Here is a 21469-nt window from a genome sequence, read left to right as displayed (position 1 = left end):
TTCACCACCGAGGGCCGCGGTGATATATGTCTGTGCATGATTTGACTGCTCAGCAGCAGCTCTGTAAAACACCCCTGAGGTTCTCTGCTCCTTGGGTGATTTGTGAAGAAATGAAGTGTCACACATAGTACTGACATTCAGTAAACTCTCCCTGGAAAAAAGATCTTAAATAAAGCATTGATTAGGTGTCCCTTTCAGTGAGCTTTTTAGTACACTAAAATCCATAAACCTTTGCTGGTTTGTGGGTGACAAAAACATGTATTAGAATTTATTTTCTTTTTAGAAAAAGTTGATGCTGAGGCTGCCGTTGTTCTTAGCCTCTGATCCCTGCTGCCTCTCAGGGACCATTGTGGCAGGGGTATTATAACGTGCTGGCTGGCTTAGTGCTACGGTTTCTTCCTCACCTACCTGCAGTCCTGCTGGTTTGATGTTGATCTCCCTGCAAAGGAAGATTCTTCCATAGCTTCTGCAGTGAAGGAAAGCTCATATTTCAAAAAAAGCCATGCTCCTCCGTACTGCAGCCTTTGACTGCCTCTTCACACCCTGAGCAACAGCCAGATCCTCGGTGCACAGGAACTGCCTCCGGCTCCCTGGCACCCTCTGTGTGGGGAAGCACCTCTGTGGGGAAGAATGGGGACTCAGAAGCCCTCACTGAGATTTCTTAGGATGCAGTCACCATCACAGCCTGCGCAACTTCAGTAACCTCAGAGAAACTCATTCCCCTTTGTAGCAAATGCTCATAGTAAAGGCAATGCCACAATCACATCACAATCTCTAGCTCTTCTTACAATCAGGTTTCCTAGGCTTCACGTGTCTGAGCGCAGGTGCCTGGGTCTGTGAATGTAGCTGAGCTGCTGCAAAACGGCTCTGAGTGACTGTCGTTTCGTCTTTGTCTCAGTGAAATCAGGATTCTGTCCAAATATTCACAAGCGTGTAGTAGCTTCATGAGGATCTAATCAAAAGAACAAGCTGAAGGATCTGTGTCACTAAAAGAGATCCCCACAGCTTAGCAACTTTCCTTTAGAGATCACCATCTGGACATGGCTGACCTTCTGCTGATGGTGCCTTCTCCCAGTATCAGTAATCTCAGAAAATGCCAGGATAAATCCCAGCATGACTTAATGATAGGCAAAAAAGCCATGTGCCAAAAGAAATTGCAGAGATGCAAGTTAGAGGACAGATTCTGCAGAATAATTGTTTCACATGCGGCAACTTGCGGTTGACTTGTAACACGTATATGGACAAAATATCTCTCAAGGGCTAAAGAGAGGTCCTCTTGCGCAACTCATTTGGGGGTCACTAAGGAGAGTCAGAAGCTCATGATAAAAATCTGTAATTAAAGGGCTTTCTGGAAAAAACAAGTGCGTGCAGTAGGAGGAAGACTGAATGCTGCAGCTTTGCTCAGAGCTCGGGCAGGCTGAGCGCACTGGCCTTTCTGAAACACTGCTCTAGACCACAAAACAGAAATAGCTGGAGCAAGTGAGACTAACACTCCTTCTAGATGGCTATCTGCTCTCTAACCATAGCCAATAGTAGGTGCCGGGGAAAGAGTGACAGATGCTGCAGTGATACTTCTTGAGAGTACTCTTTTGGCTTCCAGCAGTCTGAGGTTTAAAGACTTCCTGAGCCCAGGCGCCGAGCTGGATAGCGAGGGCAGTATTTCAGCGGTGGGATCAAAGGCAGCTGAGGGAAGGCACGCTACCACGGGGATCGCATGCAGCCAAGTCATACAGAGTGCTTGTATCGGTCTTTTTGCCCAGGGGAATGTATTCCTTTCATCCTGTGCTTTTTTTTCCATGTCCCTGGCATTCACTAGTGCCTCCTTAGACTGCTGTGACCCCCCTCTCCAGGGATGTCAGCTGCTCCTGCCCTCAGGACCTCCCCATCCCAGTTACCCGCCTGAGGCCATGAAGGCAAAGATGAAGCCTGCCAGAGCACAGGCTGTGTTTTGATGATGTGATAAAAACAGTTTCAGGCCATTTCATTCCAGACTGAAAAGGCCGTAGCCATGTAACACAGAGGTGCCCTGCTGGTTCAAACAGGTCAAAAATTTAGCACTGTGTATACAGGTCTTACGCAGAGCGGGTACTGTGTGTCCTCTCATCTGGCAGAAAGCTGGCATGAACACCTACCACCAGCCAAAAATCGGGCCTCGTAAACTAGCCGATTCAACAGATACACGACTGTGTGCCTGCCTCTGCTCCAGACCAAGTTGGGCCTTCGGGGTTATTCTCAGCACAAACCTGACCCTTGTGGGGACTCAGAAAGGACAGGGACAAGGTACAATAGATGTGCTGAGTTCTCGCTTGCTACCTGCCATTTCCTATCAGTGGCAACTCAGGTAACTTCCTCTAAAAAGTTAGTGGTAAGGACTTCAGAGAAAAAAAAAGACTTTTTTTTTCTCTTTATATGCATCTAATACATGTAACTGACTTCAAAATGAGATTCACTTAGATTGCTGAGTGCACAGTTTAATCCCAAATCTTGCCAAACTCCAGAGTTCATCTAAATATTAAAAGGCTTGGAAAAAACAGAGGTTCTTTAAACCTCTGGTAATGGAAACTTTTGTCATAACTGGGAAGAGGTCAATGTGGTTTTGTACAGTATAATGGATTTACTGATGAATGGAACATTTCAAACTCTCTGATGGGTTTTATCTACTTTATATTCCGGATGTTAATATAAGTAAATTCTCTAAACCTTCAGACAATTTGTCCAGTATGACCATGCAGCTTATGGTGGTCATTGGAGCTCTTACATGGATTTTTGAAGTAAAGCTGTTAAATTCTGTAATTTCCTTAGATCCTTCAAGCATATTAAGAAATACAAGAAATGGCTCTTCCAACACTGGATACAAAGTGAACTGGGAGAAATTGGAATTCAAAACATGAAAATATATTAGAGTATACTGAATAAAAATGAAATGAAACAATTAATTTGGTTCCTTTTTCGTCCGTGTATAATGACAAAAGGACATTAAAGATCAGTCCCCATTAGCAATCCCTATTCTCCAATAGCTGAAATATATCATGCAATCTCATTTAAGGGCCAAAGCAAAATATACATGGGCTCATATATGCAGGCTCAGAAAGAAAGAAACAAAGCAGTAATGGAGAAGTTCTATTACAAAAGGTCACCTGGAGCACTCACGGGCATTGGAGGGTAGTTTTCTGCAGTACCTTTTCTAATGCATTTGCCAGTCTAATTTTTGTATTTTTTTAATGTCTCAAGTGAATTCTGCTGTTTCCTTTAGATATTATTTCACAGTATAAAAAAATCTGACAAAAGGCTCCCCCCCGGCTATCAAGTCTAAATTTTCCCTTTTTTATTGTGTTGTATTATTGTTAGGTTAATTTATCATCCATGATGAAAGCCTGATTTTCTGCACAGCCTGCTTGCATGATCAATATTTACCTCTAACCCTATTAGGATTAGTAGGTTTGCAAAACAGAACCTTAATTTTGCTTACTTCAATCGCTCTGATCTTTCTTAATTTATGACCTTTCTTCTTGGCTACCATTTGAGAAGAGAGTTTTGATTTTTTTTCCTTGCCATGAGCCTTTTATAAGCATTTACTCCACTGCACTATAAGCTCAAAGCAGGCAAAAAATGCTTTGAAAATGTGTAGACAGTTCAAATTCACAGCAGTGTGTTTATTTATTTATTTATTACCGCAGGACACTGGAAGTGTGGGTCCAGTTTGCTGCTTAGGGCCACTCACAAAGCTCTTGAGCTTCCACCAGTGCTCCACAGTGGAACCATGAGTGAGGAACGAGTGAGCCTTTTCTTTTTGCAGTCCTCTCTGTTGTGTTTCATCTGCAAGTTGAAATAAGTCTGACGGGCTACTAATATGGTGCTTTGTCTTTACAGTGCCAACCCATTTGTGTGCCATACCAGCTTCCCAATGTCCCTCCCTGCCTCTCCCTTCCTCATCCAGCCCTCCCACAGCTGCTCCTGCAGATTGCGTAGGGGTCCGTGCTGTGCGCCTGGAGAGAAATGTGTTACCCAAGTATTATAAAGGGCTCGTGATCATTCCTAGCCTAGTCCCACGGGCAGTTTTGTGGCCACTAAACCAGGATGGTGCTTTGAGTCGTAGGAACAGAAACAAATGGCTTGAGGCATGAGAAAGAGAAGCGAGAGGGAAACTCCTTAATAAGGCACTGGTGCTGAACAGTTCACATCATGGACCTATGACCTCATCCCCAATGTTTAATTATGCTTCCTCTCCTCCACCGAGAATCTCTTTGTGTTTACATGAAACAAAATGCCTTTTTTTTTTTTTCCATTTTGAGAACAAGGATATTTAGGCTATGGGCACTTTAACAAGAATCGCCTTGTAGTGTAAAATTTGTTAGGCTGAAATAAAACCCAAGCTTTCCTTAATGTTGTACCTTGTGCTGTAATTTGTCCAAGTGCAAGTAAGGACAGCGTAGAATAGTAGGGGAGTGTATGGGGGGGGGGGTTGTGTGTGTGAGTGTGTTAAATCTCATGTGGACAAATGAATTATGTTTTTTAATGATTCTGAGTATATAAAACTTAACTACAGAAAGAAGAAAGGTGATGCTAGATACGTGGCAGCAGAAAAGGTCTTTTTGTTAAAACTGGGAAAGATTATGTTAAGTCCTGATTAAAATCCCGAGCATCCAGGCAAGGAAAAGGGATTGCGGCAACCCAATATTCTCAAAGAAATAGCAATGAATTTATATGAGCACGAGGTAAACAGGATAAAATGAAGAGGAATGGCCTTACTCAAAGTCCTTCATTGAGAAGGCTTCCTGGCACCCCAGGGCGGGCAGATGAACAGACACTGGGAGAAGGACTGACAAAAACGCCACACAATTCATGTTTTGTTTTTAGCCTGGCTGGGCCTTTCTTTTTTTTTTGTCTGCAGTAGAGACAGTATTTTATTTTCTGACAATAGCAGCCTGTGAGAAGGCTCCGTGTGTGGGGGCATGTGTGTGAGACGCAAGCTAGGCCTGAGGAGTCGGGGCTATGCTTGGTGATGACTTCAGTTTACGTGGCCCCAGTTTCATTTTCTGACATTAATTTAACATAACTACAAATCTGATAAAGTTCATCCAAGAGAGTTACTACAGATTCACAAAGGTCTAAGCGACATGCTTTAAACAGGCTTTTTTTTTTTTTTTTTTTTAACAAAGCCTAGTTATTTGAAGCTCTCACATACTCTTGTGCTTCAGGGAAGGGAGTAATAAATTAGGATCTTTATCTTGCACTACTTTAAAGTTTTCCATAAAATTATGTGAATAACTCATAATGGATAATTTATCTGATGAGTTTTACCTCTTTTCTTTGCTAATTGTCCCCAAGCAGAGCAAGTTTTCCTCAAATGTGTTTGTTAATAAAAATTATTTGTTAAGTCTTTCCTTTAAATAAAGTTCTGGGTCTGCAGCTCATCCATGAATAAATCTCTGTGAATATCTGGCAGTCACCTTGTGAGACAGGAAAGCAGAGCAGGATAAGTTTTTCTGACTGGGGTCTCTTGTTTACAGAGTGCCCAAGTCCCTCAGGTGGGGACCCACTGGAGTGTTCCGGGGGTTTCTTCTGGCTCGTGCGCCCACATTTCCTTCCCAGAGGTATCAGATGCGGGGAGGAAAAAGGTAAAGTGATAAAAGACTCATCTTGTCAACCTGAGGATGTCCCTGGGAAGTGATCTGCATCCCAGGTGCACCGTTGACTATTTGGATAAAATTTCCATTATGAAAGGTAAAGACTGTGAATTCATTGGCTGTTTCTGGGGTATATGCCAAAATAGCTGCCTAACATTTGCCTTGCTTAATACTGCAGTACCCTTGGAAAGAGGATGCAAGAGTCAAGAACATAGTCAAAGAGTGTTTAGACACCTAAGGATGCAGATAATGCCACACTGGGGTTTTTAAAAGTGGCCCGAGATGTTTGTGAAAATCCCAGGGAACACCTACTTGTACCTTTGGGCACCTAAGTAGCCTTTGAATCTGGTTTAAAGTAATATGAACCATCATCCTTTGAAATTCTCCTGCTGTTTCTTCAAGCCCTAGCTACCTACATTTCAATAGGACTGAACCAGGCACTTCCTAAGGGCCAAATTATAACACTTAGTTGTTGGACAAGAAGAAACAATTAGAGATCAAGTCTTTAATAATTGAAACTACAGAACGCACTAAAATCTCAGAATTCTCTGCTGGATTGAAAAAACAATACAGAGCAATGCAGCAGAGACCTGTTGTCATGACAGGCTATACTTTAGCTAAATGGCAAGACTTAATTAACACTGTCCCAGCCTGAGTTCAGAGTAAACTAAAGCCTGCTATATGATTAACTCCTCTGTGCTTTAGTATGAGAAAGGGAGATTGCAAATGAAAGCATCTGGTGCCTTTCAGAATTTAATTAAAGAAATGCAAAGAAGCTACTATTGCTACTACAATTTCTCCTCTGGGTGACAAAAGACAAACATAATAAGTGGGAAAGGAGAAACTGAGAAATATGAAGGAAAACTCCCCTAAACAAATCCCAGATAAGTTTTGGGGAGTTTTTCATGGCTGTCAAGCCTTCTGTTCCTCATCTCCTTAGCAAATTGGCTTAAATATTATCTATTAAGATACTGAGAATACTGAATGAGTTCTGCTTTGAAATGACTACTATTTATTTTTTTACACATCAGTGTTGGAGAGCTAGTATAAAAGATTATTATGAATTTACATTACAGAAACAGCTAGTAAGTCTTTAAGAGCTACTCAGGGATCATGATTCAGCTTCGGTAGAGGTTGTACTTAGACACAATGAAAACACTTACCATGTCTAGATGACTTATTGTCATCTCTCTTATGGAGAGCTGCTGTAGCTCATAAAAAACCTAACTGAAGCCTTTTAGCTTTTAAAATACCCTAGGATTTTTTGCCTTTTCAGATTATTTTTGTACTTCACATTCAGGGGAGACATCCAGAGAGAATGAGCATATTTATTGCCACCAAAGAATTGTAAGACTGCTCCAGTGCTGCATGTCTGGTTTGCTTGTTAAAAACAAAGGAAAGAAAATGACTAATTCCAAGGGGAAAAGGAAGTTACTGAAAAGCTTTTCTAAAAGCTAAGTTTCATGTTCTCATTCCTCCCTTTTTAATTACTGAAACAACATAGGTCTTTAACTCTAAAAAAAATCAGAATATAACAGTACTGGAATAAAGCTATTTTATTTATTTTTTTAAATGGAGTTTCCACTATGGACAGCTATCCATGAACATTCATAGTAAGAAAGCTTATTCCAGTCCAACCTCATGGAGATCAGCCCATCAGACTATCTTTGCTGATCTAATAGATGCTAAAATAGCCATTCAATTTAGACAAACTCAGGACAGTGATTTTAAGAGAGAGAAGCTCATTAAATTAAGACAGCTAGTCAAGAAAGAGGCAAGCTGTCAAACTCAGGCATGTTGTTAATCCAAAATTTCGTTTAAACTGTATGATGACACATGTAGCACCCCGTAGCCTTCCCTTCTAAGTGCAGTTCTAGTGTGACCCAAAAGCCAGCTGGCAGGAAGAAATGTGCTGCTCATGCTTAATGTGGCTACAGCAATAAGAATCACAGGAGTCGCAGGCAACAGTACCACATTTTGAGCCTTGAAGGAAACGTTTGGTGCATGATTGTTAGAAAGGAGAACCAACACTAAAAGCTACAGATGTGATGAAGCCTAACATGAAATTACAGCGCCTTTGATACTTCAACTGGTGAGTCAAAAAGTGCTACTTTACCTGCAATTCTACACGTGGAACCTCAACTTGACTTCACTCACTATGGAAATTCCAAGTCAGTTTTGTTACTGTCATATGAACGAGAGTATGACCAAGCAAAAGAATAAGGGCAATTTGTGTTGCCCCAAAACAGCAAAGCCTGACTGTAAAGCAAAAACTCCTTTATTTTGGAAGTATTTTTATGAAGAGAAAATGTCAGAAATTTTAAGAAACCGTTATGTTGAAATGTTCCTAATATATTATCTAATAAAGCTTCTGATCTTTACATTTGGAAAGGCAAGTGCTGTGAAATGAAACTAAACCCCATTTAAATTCAAATTACTTGCACAATTCAATGCCTTTCCTGCTTCTTTTCTTCATTTTGAATTTCTTGTCAAGTTATATGATCCTTAGTTTTTCAATTAGAATTCCCTGTCCTTTCTATCTGATTGGCCTTTTTCTCTTGATGTGTCGGCTGAGAGATTTTGTAACTTGATAAACTTTATAAAGAAGCACTTCTGCAAACCATAGTATAAAATTATGAGGTTGCGTGCTAAAAAGCTGCACTAAACTTTGACTATGGCTTTCATTGTTTTACGCAATTGTTTAGTAATGGCTATGGTATACATGTAATTCTATGAAACACCACTGAATTCTTTAAAATAGCAATCAAATAGTGCATATCACAATAAGAAACCTTTTACTGATCAAAGCAGCCAAAAATATAGACATTAGAAGACTTACTGGTGAATGGATTTCACAGATGCGCAATACTGACACAGCTCTAGTCTTGTAGAAAATGTGTGTAAGCTTAAACTTTGCTTTTAGTCCTTGCCTTGGTGTGGAGAATGTGAAAAGTGCATTCTAATTTGCAGCTCCAGGATTGAAGGTGGAATCAAGTGTTCACCAGTCTCTTTCCTTTGAAGTGAGGAAGGGAATATATCTGCCCTGAACAATATGCCAAGGAAATTGGTCTATGACTCCTTAGTAGTGTGGTTCCTCTGAGATCCTGGATCAAGAGTCTGGCACTGGGTGGCATCAGGAGGAGTCCCAAAACACTAAGGGGACTGCCTGCTTCTTACCAACTTAAAATGTTGTTTCTGTATGTCCATGTCTTAGCCTCATCCATACTCTCTTTTGCCACCTGTCCCTCCTTTCTCAGAAGGAACACATTTTCATCCCTGCCCTTTTTTTCTCTTTCCTCTTTGGAGAATCAATTATAAAACTCTCAAACATTTAACTTCTTTTCTTTTTCATGGCTCAGAGATTTGTTTGGTGTTCTGCAGTTAATCAGACCCTTGTCCAGAGACCAAGTTCTTTGGCATATCAGAAATACAGGCTGAGGGAGCTCAAAAAAATGAAAAAAATGTTACTGTCCTAGTTTTGATCACCATGGCAATAATGATATAGTCTTATTCTCAGTTTTAAAGTGCCATTTCTGTAGTACTTTGTGCACTGAATTTGGTAAAGGTAAGACATTTTTTTCCTTTAATTCCTTTTGTAAAGCATTCCAATATTAATTCTGGGTTGAGGGAGAAGTGGAAGTAGGGTGGAACTAGCAGGATGGGAGGTATGAAGGGAGCTGGCGATGACAGCAAAGAGAAGGTTAGAAACTGTTCCTTTGCAGAAAGGTTTTACATCAGGAGATGACCCCCTGAGATGCATAATGAAGATCTGTGCAGGAGCCCTCAAACACTTTCAATGTGGCCTGATAGTTAGAATAATACAACTACATCTTGAGGATCCAAGGCATAGTAGATAGAACAGACTTCAAGGGAAGTAGCCTGTCTCTGCAGGCAAGACTTGACTGTCAGTTTTTATTGCAGTAATTTTTTTTTAAACAACTCAGCTAAAACTCATTATGAGAACACTAGCGAAGTGTTTCAGATCAGAAATAGCAACAGCGTGATTCCAGGATGCTGTTATGTTTCTGGGATTTGCTCATTACTTGAGCTGCCTATTTCTCCAACTGTACACTAACTGGACCTATCATTTCCAGTTCAGCGTCTGCTCCCAGTGACAGTACAGATTCCTACCGCATAGTGTAGATTACCACACAATTGCACTTCTTTGTAGAAAAGCTGATTTAAGCAAATGCCCTGGAAACAGTTCTCCTTAACAGAAACAAACTGGTCATAGTAAATGGGACTTTTATGCCAGTTTTGTGCATTGATGAGATGAAGCCTTTTATTGTTTCTAAGGAAGAGAACTAGATATCTTAGACACCGTTTTCTTGTAGGTGCTCTTACAACAATTACTCCTCCACCTTTTTTCAGCTCACTTACAAGCTATTGATATTAAAATGTGCCTTTTCAGCAGAACAACACTAGCCAGGGTTCAGGAAATGTTCAATAATTGTGCATGTATTGCACTAAGGAGACAAAAACTTTCATTATTTTAACAAGCAGTAATGCTTACAGAAGTGCTTTCAGCAGCCTCTGAGAAGCCTGGGAGGTAAATGGAGTAGCAAAGCACAAATGCTTCTAAATCACCCTTGATGCAAATGAACAGAAATACAAGGCCAAAGTGTGGACTGGCTAGTTGGGAAATGAAACCTCTTCTCCATTTCCATGTCATCAACATGATATTCCCTAATCTCCAGCTGAGACAGTGTCAGAGACCTGTCCTAGCACAAAGGACTTGGCAGATCTCTGTGATCTCAGTGTATTGCTTCTGGGAAAGCCATGACTGTCAGAGAGCTGCCGTGGAAAGAGAGGGAAGGATTGAAAGGGTCTTGAGGTAAGGCCTGAAGCTGTCTTTCCAGGGGTGCACAGGGATACTGGGGTGCACTGACTGCTGGCACATGATGTGAATCTATTCCACCTGGGAAACAGTTTCAGCTTCTATAGCATATCGCACATCACATACACCTTATGTTCCTACATTTACCTAAACATACTCACACGTAATAATGCAAACTGGGCAGGATAAAACATTTTTAAACAACATTAAATTACAATTTTTGCACAGATGACTGTTAAAAGGACAGTTTCCAAACTCAAACTGTGCTGTCCCCACCACAGTGAATTTTATTCCTCATTTACACTATACTAATGTCTTTACGCTATACTAATGTCTGCAGCCTAACTTCCAGGTGGTATGGGGAAAAGGAACATCAGACAATGTGCGTGTTGGACTAAACCTGCATGAAAATAAAGGTTTATGAGTTCTATACTAGGATGTTTCCCATCAGTGCAGGAAGGTCTTGCATTGTACCGTTGGTTTGGCTTATTCAGCATCCAAAATTCTGAGTTTTGCCACTCAGTGACTGTCCCCTTTTCCATTTCCCTTCTCTGTTGCATTAGACATAAATCACTCACCATCACTCATATAGCTCTTCTAACAAATCAGACAAAAGAAAAATAGTCTGTCCTGCACACTGCAAATAGATTTCGTTTCCTTAACGCTTCCACCTAATTGAGGCCAAGTTGCTTTTCTTTCAAGTCAATGCCAGAAATCCCATTCCCTTCGTTAAGATCAAAATCCCCTCCCCAGAAGAGATCTGGGTAGATTACATTTCCAGAAACAGACGGGACCTCACACCTCATATGATCATAACCTAAAGTTTGTTTTGCCTTCAGGTGATTTTTAAGCATAGAAGCCCGATGACGAAGTGCCACCTGGTGGACAGAATGATATTGTTTTTTCTGTTCCACACCTAACTTTGCAGACTAAAATTGCTCCTTCCAGCAAGACCTGAGCTACAGAAGCCTCTAGGGACGAAACCTAAATCGGTTTTAAAAAAAAAACTTTAGAAGTAGTCAAGGTGCATGTCTATTGCTCCTTGCTACTACAACTCCTGCCGTCACAAAGAATGCCGACAGTTGTAGTAGGAGCAGCTTCTGTGACAGGCATACAAAATGCCAAGAATTAAAAGTCACGTAGTGTGAGTAGCTGGAAACTCATCTTCCTGAGGAGGAGTCCTTTCCTCCATCTAGCTGTTGTCACTGTCAGCTGCAGAAGTAGTTTTTACTACTAGTGTTTTCCTCTAAGCTTCTGCAAGAGTCTGATTTTTTGCTAAGTCATATGTTGCTGCTAGGATCCATGGCATGGGGTATGGGTGAAATGGGAAAACCTGGAACTCCTGAATGATTTACAGTTGTTCACGCTTAATACACTCATGGGTTTGATTTTGTGAACTTAGCCAGGGACAGGAACTACAGCAATGAAAGGGAAATAGATGCCCGAGGGCTTACCGTATCTGGATCTGCTACACTGAGCAAGATAAACTCTGTTCACCACCAAGCCCATTAATGTTTGGGCCACAAGAGCTTTGTAGAAAGATGCAAGAAACGCCTCACTGGACATTTATAACACAATCTACGCCAAGAATGTTTCTTTCTAACAATGACAACTGATAGATATCTCAAACTTGATGGCTGAAGTCCTTCACTACAGTTCATTTTTAAAGTAATTCTATCTCAAACCATGAATATGTTAAATAGGAGATCCTGTTGACATTAAGACTGCACTGAATCACTAGTAGTGCTCAACATGAATATTAAGTGTCCTTGAACTTGGAAGTTTCTCTGGTTTTCACTATACTTGGCAACACTGTTACTGTGTGGACATCTAATATACATAATATGGTTCCTAAAAATGAATGAAAATAATATTACAACATACATAACTACTAAACGTAGTGAAGTTGTACAGCAGCTCACACAGATCTTAGCCACTAGGCGGTAGTATAAGATTAAGTCATGTAAAAGTAACTGGTCATTTTGTATTATTTTTGTAGCAAACTTCAAAACTCATGCCAGCTCCGTGAGAAATTTTGTAAAGCATCTGCATGCTTCTTTATCATATCAGCAAGACACTTTGAACAAAAATATGTCTCACAAGATTCCAGAATAGGTTAAGTGCATTATTTGAAGCCGATTAACCACAAGGACAAAGGGTATGTAAAAAACCCCATCTTTTTCCCTCACCTTATCTGTTTGGGATTAGTGAGGTTCAAAACATGCAGCTTAGCCATTGTGGAATCTTATTTAAAGAACTACAATACGATCAATTTCTTCACACTGTGCCATCAGTCTTACACTGGAGCTGAACTAGACGGACTAGCTATAGGGTAAGTTCCTCTTTTCACAGAATCACACAATGGCTGAGGTTGGAAGACACCTCTGGAGGTCATCTAGTCCATGCCCCCTGCTCATATAGGGCCACCTAGAGCAGGCTGCCCAGGACCGTGTCCAGCTGGGTTTTGAGTATCTCCAAGGATGGAGACTCCACAACCTCTCTGGGCAACCTGTGCCAGTGTTTGACCACCCTTGGAGTAAAAAAGGTCTTTCTTGTGTTCAGATTGTATGGTTTGTAATCTGTGTCCATTGCCTCCTGTTTTGTCAGTGAGCATGACTGAAAGGAGCCTGGCTCGCTCTTCTTTACTCCCTCTCATCAGGTGTTTATATACATTGACATAATTTAATTTCATTTTTGCTTGTGTTTCAGATGAATGTGGAAATTTCAATTTGGGTCTAATATGACAAACTAATTTTATAGGGTTAGAATCATAAAAAGGATACTGAGCGCATTTTGGAAAGCTCCCAGCTGTAATAGAGTAAGTCAGCCTGGTTCACTTCCTCTGCTGTGTTTGACTTCAGCATGCCATGTGATAATGTGGCTGATTGCCTTCATTAACTGCTAAAAAGGTTATGCCAACGTGAATTTGGGTAAGTAACAAAAAGGCTAGGTATGCAGCATTTTGGCTCTTTTTCATGCAAATGAAACAATGAGATCTTTCTGCAGTACCAGTACCTGGGAGACCCGAATTAATGTTTTTTTGAGATCCTCATCTAATGTTCTTTTGTTTTACCAGGTATGTATAGTTCTTCCTAAAATACCTGGGGCTATTGTTTATTGTAGCACTGTACTGCAATAGTTTTCTTGGATTTATTTTTTATTGATAGGGAATGCAGGGAGATCACCAGAAAGCAAGCAAGCAAGCCTTTTTTTAGATTTTCATAATTTAAGAATATTTTCTCCGGTGGGAAGGAGAATACAGTACATTATTAGGAAGACTAAAAAGTTTTCCTCAATTTATCCTTATTTTGCTAAGAAAAGACTAACCTTCCTTTGCAAAAGTTTGGTGGGTTTTTTGTTGTTTTTTTTTTTTTTAATAGTTGCCAAACATCCTTATCAATGTGCATTTTGTAGAGTGCTGTGTGGATTCAGAGTACTGTAAAATTAATTTTAAACCAAGACTGGACATAAGCCATAAAGTCCAAAGTGAAACAGGAAGGTGTTTCAATCTCAGGGTTTCTTTTAGCCTGTTACCTCGAGAGGAGCCAAAAGCTACATGAGATTGTGGGCTCACCCTTTTTGAAGAATAAATTCTATAAATGTTCTCATTTGACTGGAGTTCTGCCCTTTAAATACAAGTGAATTCGTGAGAGTTCACACTCTTTGATTCTGAAGTCTATATATTGGTATGCATAACCAGGTGAGCCTGAAAAGTGTAACTACACTCCCAGTAAAACTACCTCAGTCTAACAAAACCTTTCCCACATATACTAATTTCTACTAGCTTATTTTTGACCTAAATTTGAACCATCCTTGATGAATGTTTGCAAAACCAACCAGGGTTCTGTCCATTTTTATTTTAGCACAGTATTTTTGAATTGTGGGACCTGATCCCTCCAGGAAAATGGAAAGACTCCCAGCACCTCTAATAGTGCAAGATGAGATCATACAGGCTAGTATGGAAAAGTCTTTTTTCCATCTCCTTTCATCCATTTTAAGTCTAATGCAAGTCATCCCATCTGCTCCTCTCTCCCTGTTGAACTGTAACATGTAGATATTGCGGTAAGTACTGTGGGTGAGGGGAAGTCTCAAAAAAAAAAAAAAGCTGTCCTTTGCTTTTCTGTTTTTCTCCTGAAGAAATTTCAATAAGCATAGCTCGTGGTGTGAACAACAAATATGTGATGCTGCAGTTCCCTTTGCCATGTGATAGTATAGCTATTTCCTGGTTTTGTAGGTATTGATATATTACATAAAAAGGCTTGAGGTTCTTTCCGTTAAATAATAACATTAAACTCTTGCATCTTAATATATTACCCTGAAAACTCAAAGAGTCAATAGTTATTTTAGGAGGCTATCCAAAGGTTAACCAGATAAATTTAAAATTATGGTCATAAATAATCCAAACAATGACCAGCCGTAGGAACAGATGGTGCTTCTGGAAGGACCCAAACCATTTCCACCCTTAATTCAATGTAAACCTCCTGTTTGGAGCTCTGCAGTTGAGGTCTTTCCTGCCTGCCTTTAAATGCATTGCTTCTTCAAAGGTGAGATTTGTGACTCCAGGTGTGATGCTTCTTTAACCAAAAACAATGCTAAGCCCCTGCACACGCTTGACAGAAGAATTTGGAGAATTCTCCCGCCATCAGAGAGACTGCTTATGGAACTAAAATTATACAAATTGCAACCGAAAACAACAAACCCAGTCAGCCGTAGTTTCTACTGATCTTTGCTTACCATTTGTAGCACTGATCAGTACCTATTAATGGCACTGAATTTTCTTAGTTTAACTTATTAGTGCAGATTACTCCATGACTGAAAACAATACATTTTGATACTCACTTTTGATCTTTCCCTAGCTTAGTTCTAGTACAGCTTCATTTACTTCGGTTACTAGATACGTCAGAATCAAAGGTTTGGTGCTTGAAAGATACCAAGTTACTACGCTGAATGCTCTGAAACAGTCGCCTGAGTCAAATGACTTAAATAACACAACTCTGCAGGGGTTGGCTTCTTAGACAGCATGGGGTTACCTGAATGAGGATGGACCCAGTAAGGGAGCATGGAGATCAGGCAGTGGTGGTGTCCTCCAGCAGAACTACTCCCAGGCATAGGGATTCTTTTTTTGCCAGTTCCTGTCAGGAGAAAAAAAACAGGGGAAAAAAAAAAGTGGCTATAGGCTTAATGCTAGAGTGTGTTCACTTTGGGCAAGCTCTTGCCAAAAGCCCTCTTTATGGAACAAAAAAAATCATAAGAATTTTAAAGAATTATGTGAAATAAGTGCAGGATATGCTCACTCCATATAATTTATTAGTTCCTGTGCTTCATCAATCTTTCAGTCTCTTCTGCAACAGCTTATTTTTTACTTCCATGGTACAGAGGTCTGCCATTCCAGAAGGAGGTAAAGTTATCCAAAGTGGGAAAAAATGTCTGGGAATTTATGAACTAGATACATGGAGACTTAAAAAAAATCATAAAAAGATTAAATCCATAGAAGTGGTGCAATAATTACTGGGGCAGCATAAGGTCGGAATTAAAAGCACTTCCTCCTCTTTCAAAAATACATTGGAACAAAAATTTATTGGAACAAAAATTTAAGAGTCAGTTTCATAAACTTACTCTTGCTCTAAAGTGGTTGATTATGGTTGTCTTTGATCTCATTCAAGCGCCAGGAATCAGCTGTATTTATTTATTTGATTGGCTTATACCCATTCGGAATATTTATAACCATTGATAAAATATGTAAGCCAGTGGATGGAGATATTTCATACAGAATAATGCCTAATGCCACTGAAAAGGAGAGAAAAATCTTTTTTTGTACCCACTTACAGAGTCAAGATAACATAGCAACATTTGCAGCTCCAAAGACTAGATAATGTTTAATTCACGTAGCTATGAAGTTTCAGGACCATCTCTTGAATAAGTTAAAAGTAAATACCTTTCAGGACAAAGAAGCTAGTATGTTTTACAGAACACGGGCAGGGGGAGGAACAGACAAGGAGGGAGAGAAAGCAAGCATATGTAAAGGGAATAAATCTGTCTAGACCCCTGGAGTACTCCAGAGGAGATAAGTTCTAAAAGCTCGCATAAGAACAGCTTCCAAATATTTGTGTAAAAGGCCTCTGTCACTAAGGCATCTGAACTTTAAAACAATACTGAATAAATAAACTTTCACAATATCTTAAAAGAGGAGGAACAGAGTTACAGGGACACTAAAAGCCTGATTTCCCTTTCCCTTCAAGTAGGCTCATACCATTACAGAGCCACGGATGTCAGACAAAGCACTTCATGTTCGCAGCAAGATGAGTGGGAGAAGCGAGCAGCCCCCAGCTCGTGCCTGGCCCTAGTTCTCTTGGGGGGCAGCTGAGAGTGCCAGAAATGAGACCCAGCGTCGTGTACATGGAAACCAGTGTGCCCCTCAAGGCCTGAGCTGCTGAGTGACGTCTCTCTGTTACCCCATGCATGCTATTGCCCAAGTATTATCCATCGCTATCGCAGTTCTTGCCACTTATATCACTGTTCTTTATTATCCTTTTATGAGTTAGTGATGCAGAACTACATTCCAGCATACAGCATGAAATACTCGTTGTCCCTTTGAAGCAACATCTCTAGATGAAAACCGGACTGATGTGGTGGCTGTGTGGACAATGAGTTCCTCCCAGAATTGAAGGAGGTGGATTTTCTCTACAAGAATTATTAACTCCCAAACGCTTCAGGGCAAAATGCGATTACTGTGTCTTACTGCACATCTCAGAGCTTAACGAGGCATTTGGTGTTCGGAGGATGAGTAATTTCTGTTATAGGAGTGTCTTTGCTGAGGGCTGTCTAAATTGATGCGAGCTTTTCTAGGCAGTCGGTGTGCTATTACTAAGTTCGCTTTAGAGCCTTGCACAGCAGTGTCTTATTTTGAGTTGTGCTACTGTGCTCTACTGTATTATAAATATTTTCTAACAATATAGTGTTAAGTCAGAATGACTCAGAGCATTGGTGGCATCCTGAAGCAGGCCCAGGCACTCCAGCATTTTCTCTGTCCGTATTGTGGGAGCTGGTCCTGAGAGCGCCCATGGCCCGGTTTCTCTGAGTTGCCTTCAAAGAGTCTGTTAATTCTCCTGTGCTTTGGGGTCCTTTTGTTCCTGACAGTTACTCAGCACAGTTGATCCAGAGAAGTGAATTTTAGTTACTGATGATTGTTTTCTTTTGCAAGGTTACTTATATATAGATGTTTATACATAAATTTAAACATATTTATGTATTTATAAAAATATGTAAATGCACATATGTAGTAATATAGGTATATATCTGTTTCTCCAGTGGCCAAAGGAGAAGGAATAGGAAGAAGAAATAATGGAAGAAGCATAAAAATAACAAAGAATGGTGAAAGATAAGTTTCTGGTTTACTGAAGGTCAACTTTATCTTGATGACAGTGAAGACTTTGCAGTAGCAGGAAACATCAGGCTTTTGTTTCATTGAATAAATGACTATAGTTCAAAGATTTTAAATAGCACATTTTCCCAGATATTCTTCCTACACTAAGGTAAGCCTGACAAACAGGCCAGTAAGAAGAGTGCTAGCATTTCTGTGCAGGAAGAGAACTGTGTGCTACTTTCAACCTTACCTTTCCACTAGCAAGTCCAAGCAGAAGCAGCTTAGAGAATTTTCAGTATCAGCACATCAATCCTGCATCTCCCGAGCTGTTAGTGTTACTAAAAATATTTAATTGTTACTGCTACTTCCACACAAGATGTGAAAATAACTGTTCTTTTCATTAAAATGGAAAAAAATTAACAGAGACCATGCATGGACAGTTTCCACAGTGTAAAATACGTTAAAAGCAGACTTGTTTGCAAAAAAATTATTCCAGCTTTAATCCCAAACTAGTTTCAACGATGTTTTTCACAAACAGTTGTGCCAGCATTCTCACAAGCAATTTTATGTCTCAATCCTATTTTCTGACAAACAATGACCGTAGGACTATCTCAAAGGTATTTTCAGTTCTCCTCATGCTTATACATATTTCTATCACCTAAATGGATGTGTTTATAAATATTTCTATCACCTAAACAAGGACTGCGCAATACAAGAGAGGTGTCAAGTTGGCATGAGAATTTACAGATGCAACCAGTACAGCTACCTCACATTTATCTTTGGTTAAAAAAATAAAAAGAAAGATCCAGTTGAAAATTAGACCAGAAAAGAATTTTCTTCTAGTGTAGCTTCATTAATTCAATGGAGTTACATTGAAATTAGTAAGTTCAGCCCAATCATTATACAGTTAGAACAGAAATCACACTTCCCGCACTTCTGCTGGTGTCAGAGTTACAGCTGAAACAATTACTGCATGAGATGACTTTTAACTTCTACGAAAGTTGTGCTTACTGACTCAGCACTACATTTTACGTTTACAAATCCAGTGTCAGAAATCAATGGCATAATGTTCTTACGATAATCTAGGGAAAAGCCTTTTCTAAACCTAATGTACATCATATTTATTCCTAAAATCTCATCAGCTAATCCCTTAGAAATAAACTGTTGTGCTATAAATGTCATGTATTTTCCTGTCTGTGTTTTCAATTCAAATGAATGCTTCCTTTTCTGAATTCTCCCACAGACACACATCTCCCACATCTTTTACCTCTCTGGAGCCAAAGAAAAAGTGTTAATCTTCCAGGAAGATGGAACGCTCCTACGCAGAGTCTGTAATGAAACACATGTACAGGTATTACACACCCTCAGCTGGGTATATGTTGTGCACAGGTCATGTCGGTTGTTGTCAACAGATGTACGCTGGGGAGCCAGTCTGCTACAGGAAGTCCAGATTGCGTATGATGTTCACAAGCAACCCTAGACCGTGCAAAGTTAATCTGTCACAGATTCTATTTGTATAGTTCAATGGGGTTTGGATTTGTTTATGCAAGATTTGACAGAAAAGCCCAATTAAAAACCAGATATATCTTCTTCATCGCACTGTTCCTGAGAAGAGAATGGGTAAGCTTTAACTCCAGTATCATTTTAATCCAAATCGCTAACAATATCTTTTATACATGTACATAAGCTTTCTATTGGAAACACGTGCAACTTATTGTGCTGAAGATTGCTGCAATCTGTTACCACAAGGGACCTATTTTTTCCCTAGTGCAACTACATCTCAGTCACTTGTTCATTTCATGGATGAGTCTGGGACAATCACAATTGCTCAACGCAGACAAGGAACAGGTTTACAGATGGCTACGCGTCCACAAAAATCATCCGAAGGTATTTTGAAAAAATACATATGCGCACACACACAGAGTCATGCAAACCTTTTCATTTTGGACTCTGCAAGGAAGCTGCCACCAATGCTCAGGGATGATGCCATTTGCACACCTTGCCTCTCAATGCCCAAGCATTATCTGGCCCTCTGGCTCGCCTTTTGGTGGTGCAAGCACTCACTCTAGCTGATAAGCTATTGAGGCTGTCAGGAAGGCAGGACCTACCACATCATATCAGATGATTTTTCCATCACGGCTGGTATTTTTCACTTGCAAGTAGTACGTATTCAATGTCCAGAAAAAAGCAGAAAATCCCATTGGACTAATATGGTGTAGAAATAGAAGAACATACCAGACTGATGCTGAAATTTGACTACCTTTCTAAGTGTGCTAAACTCTGCAATTACAGGCAATTGAATTGGTCAATTCTTTTGAAAATTTAGTTATACAGCTTAGCCAACTGAGTCCCCATGGGAACAATCTCACTGTGATTTTTCTCACAAATGGCAAAGACAATCTACCATTCCCTTTGTTGCCCATCAACTGCAAAAATAAAATCAGATTTAGGTGCTAAAACTTCATTCCTTGATTAATGGGTGTTCAAGTCCAGAATTTTGGTTTGGGCACATCTCTAGACAGAAAATTTATTCAAACAGCTAGTACCCCTCTGAAGTGCAATAACTGCGTTGAGTAACAGTGCTTCACAGAGCTATTTCATCATCCACCATCAGCTGTGAGAGCCTGCCTTTAAAAATGACATTGCATCACTGATATAAAACCCTACTGGAACCAATGGGAATTGAAGATTTAGTGCAAGAAATCATATTCTTCGTTGTTTGACAGTAAAAGGGCACTTGGCTCTAATAATTTTCCTAATGGCTTAACTTGCCAGTTGTAGTGCATTACAAAACTAAATTACCCAGAGAGTGATTGCCAAAATTAACAAACTGTGACATCACTCACTTTTGAAAGAGAGAATTGAAACTCTGTTTGCAGTAGAAGTTCCGACAATTAAAATGTGCATTCCAGATAGGACCGCAACGTTAAGCATTACTTCTTTGTGCTAGCTTAGAAGCCTATCGTTTAAAATAAATTATGTATCCATCAGAGGAGTCAGTTCTGAACCTTGTTCCATTTTTAAATTCCTCTCTATCAGGCAGCTCAGAAGCCTGAATGCTCTCATTTCAGATTTGGCCAAAAATAATGAATGTACAACAGATAAAATAAAGCTTAGTGGTATATTTGAGTATAAAATAGCCTCGTACAAAATGAGGTCAGCTTGGCTTATGTTATACTCAGAGCATAAGTGAACATGCTGAACTTTTTTAGTTGTTCTTTTTGCATGCTGTTCTTTATATAGTATGAAAAGCATTTATGATATATATTGTCATTTCAAGTATTCTTGCCAAGCAGTTTCTTAGTCTTTTCATAAATTTAAAGTAGCTTTATAACAGTTCAGCACATTTAATAAACATACTTTATATGGAAATAACTTTTTGGATAGTAGCAAGATACAGTTTATCTTAGAAAGTTCTGCTTTAGCTTTGCAAAAGCAAGCTAATCATAATCTGATTTAAGACCTTATACTAATGATAACTTAAATGCAAATGCAAGCATAAATTGTCTGCACCGAGAGTCCCTTACTGCACTTTAAAGACGGCAGATAAATCTGGAATGTGCTCAGACACAATGTTTTAGTGAGAACTGAGAAATATTAAAAAAAAATTTGTTTGTAACAGTGATGGCTAAAAGTACGCTA

Source organism: Grus americana, chromosome 4, assembly GCF_028858705.1.
Source record: "Grus americana isolate bGruAme1 chromosome 4, bGruAme1.mat, whole genome shotgun sequence".
Lineage (NCBI taxonomy): Eukaryota > Metazoa > Chordata > Aves > Gruiformes > Gruidae > Grus > Grus americana.
The sequence above is the reverse complement of the archived record's forward strand: the minus strand, read 5'-3'. Positions refer to the sequence as shown.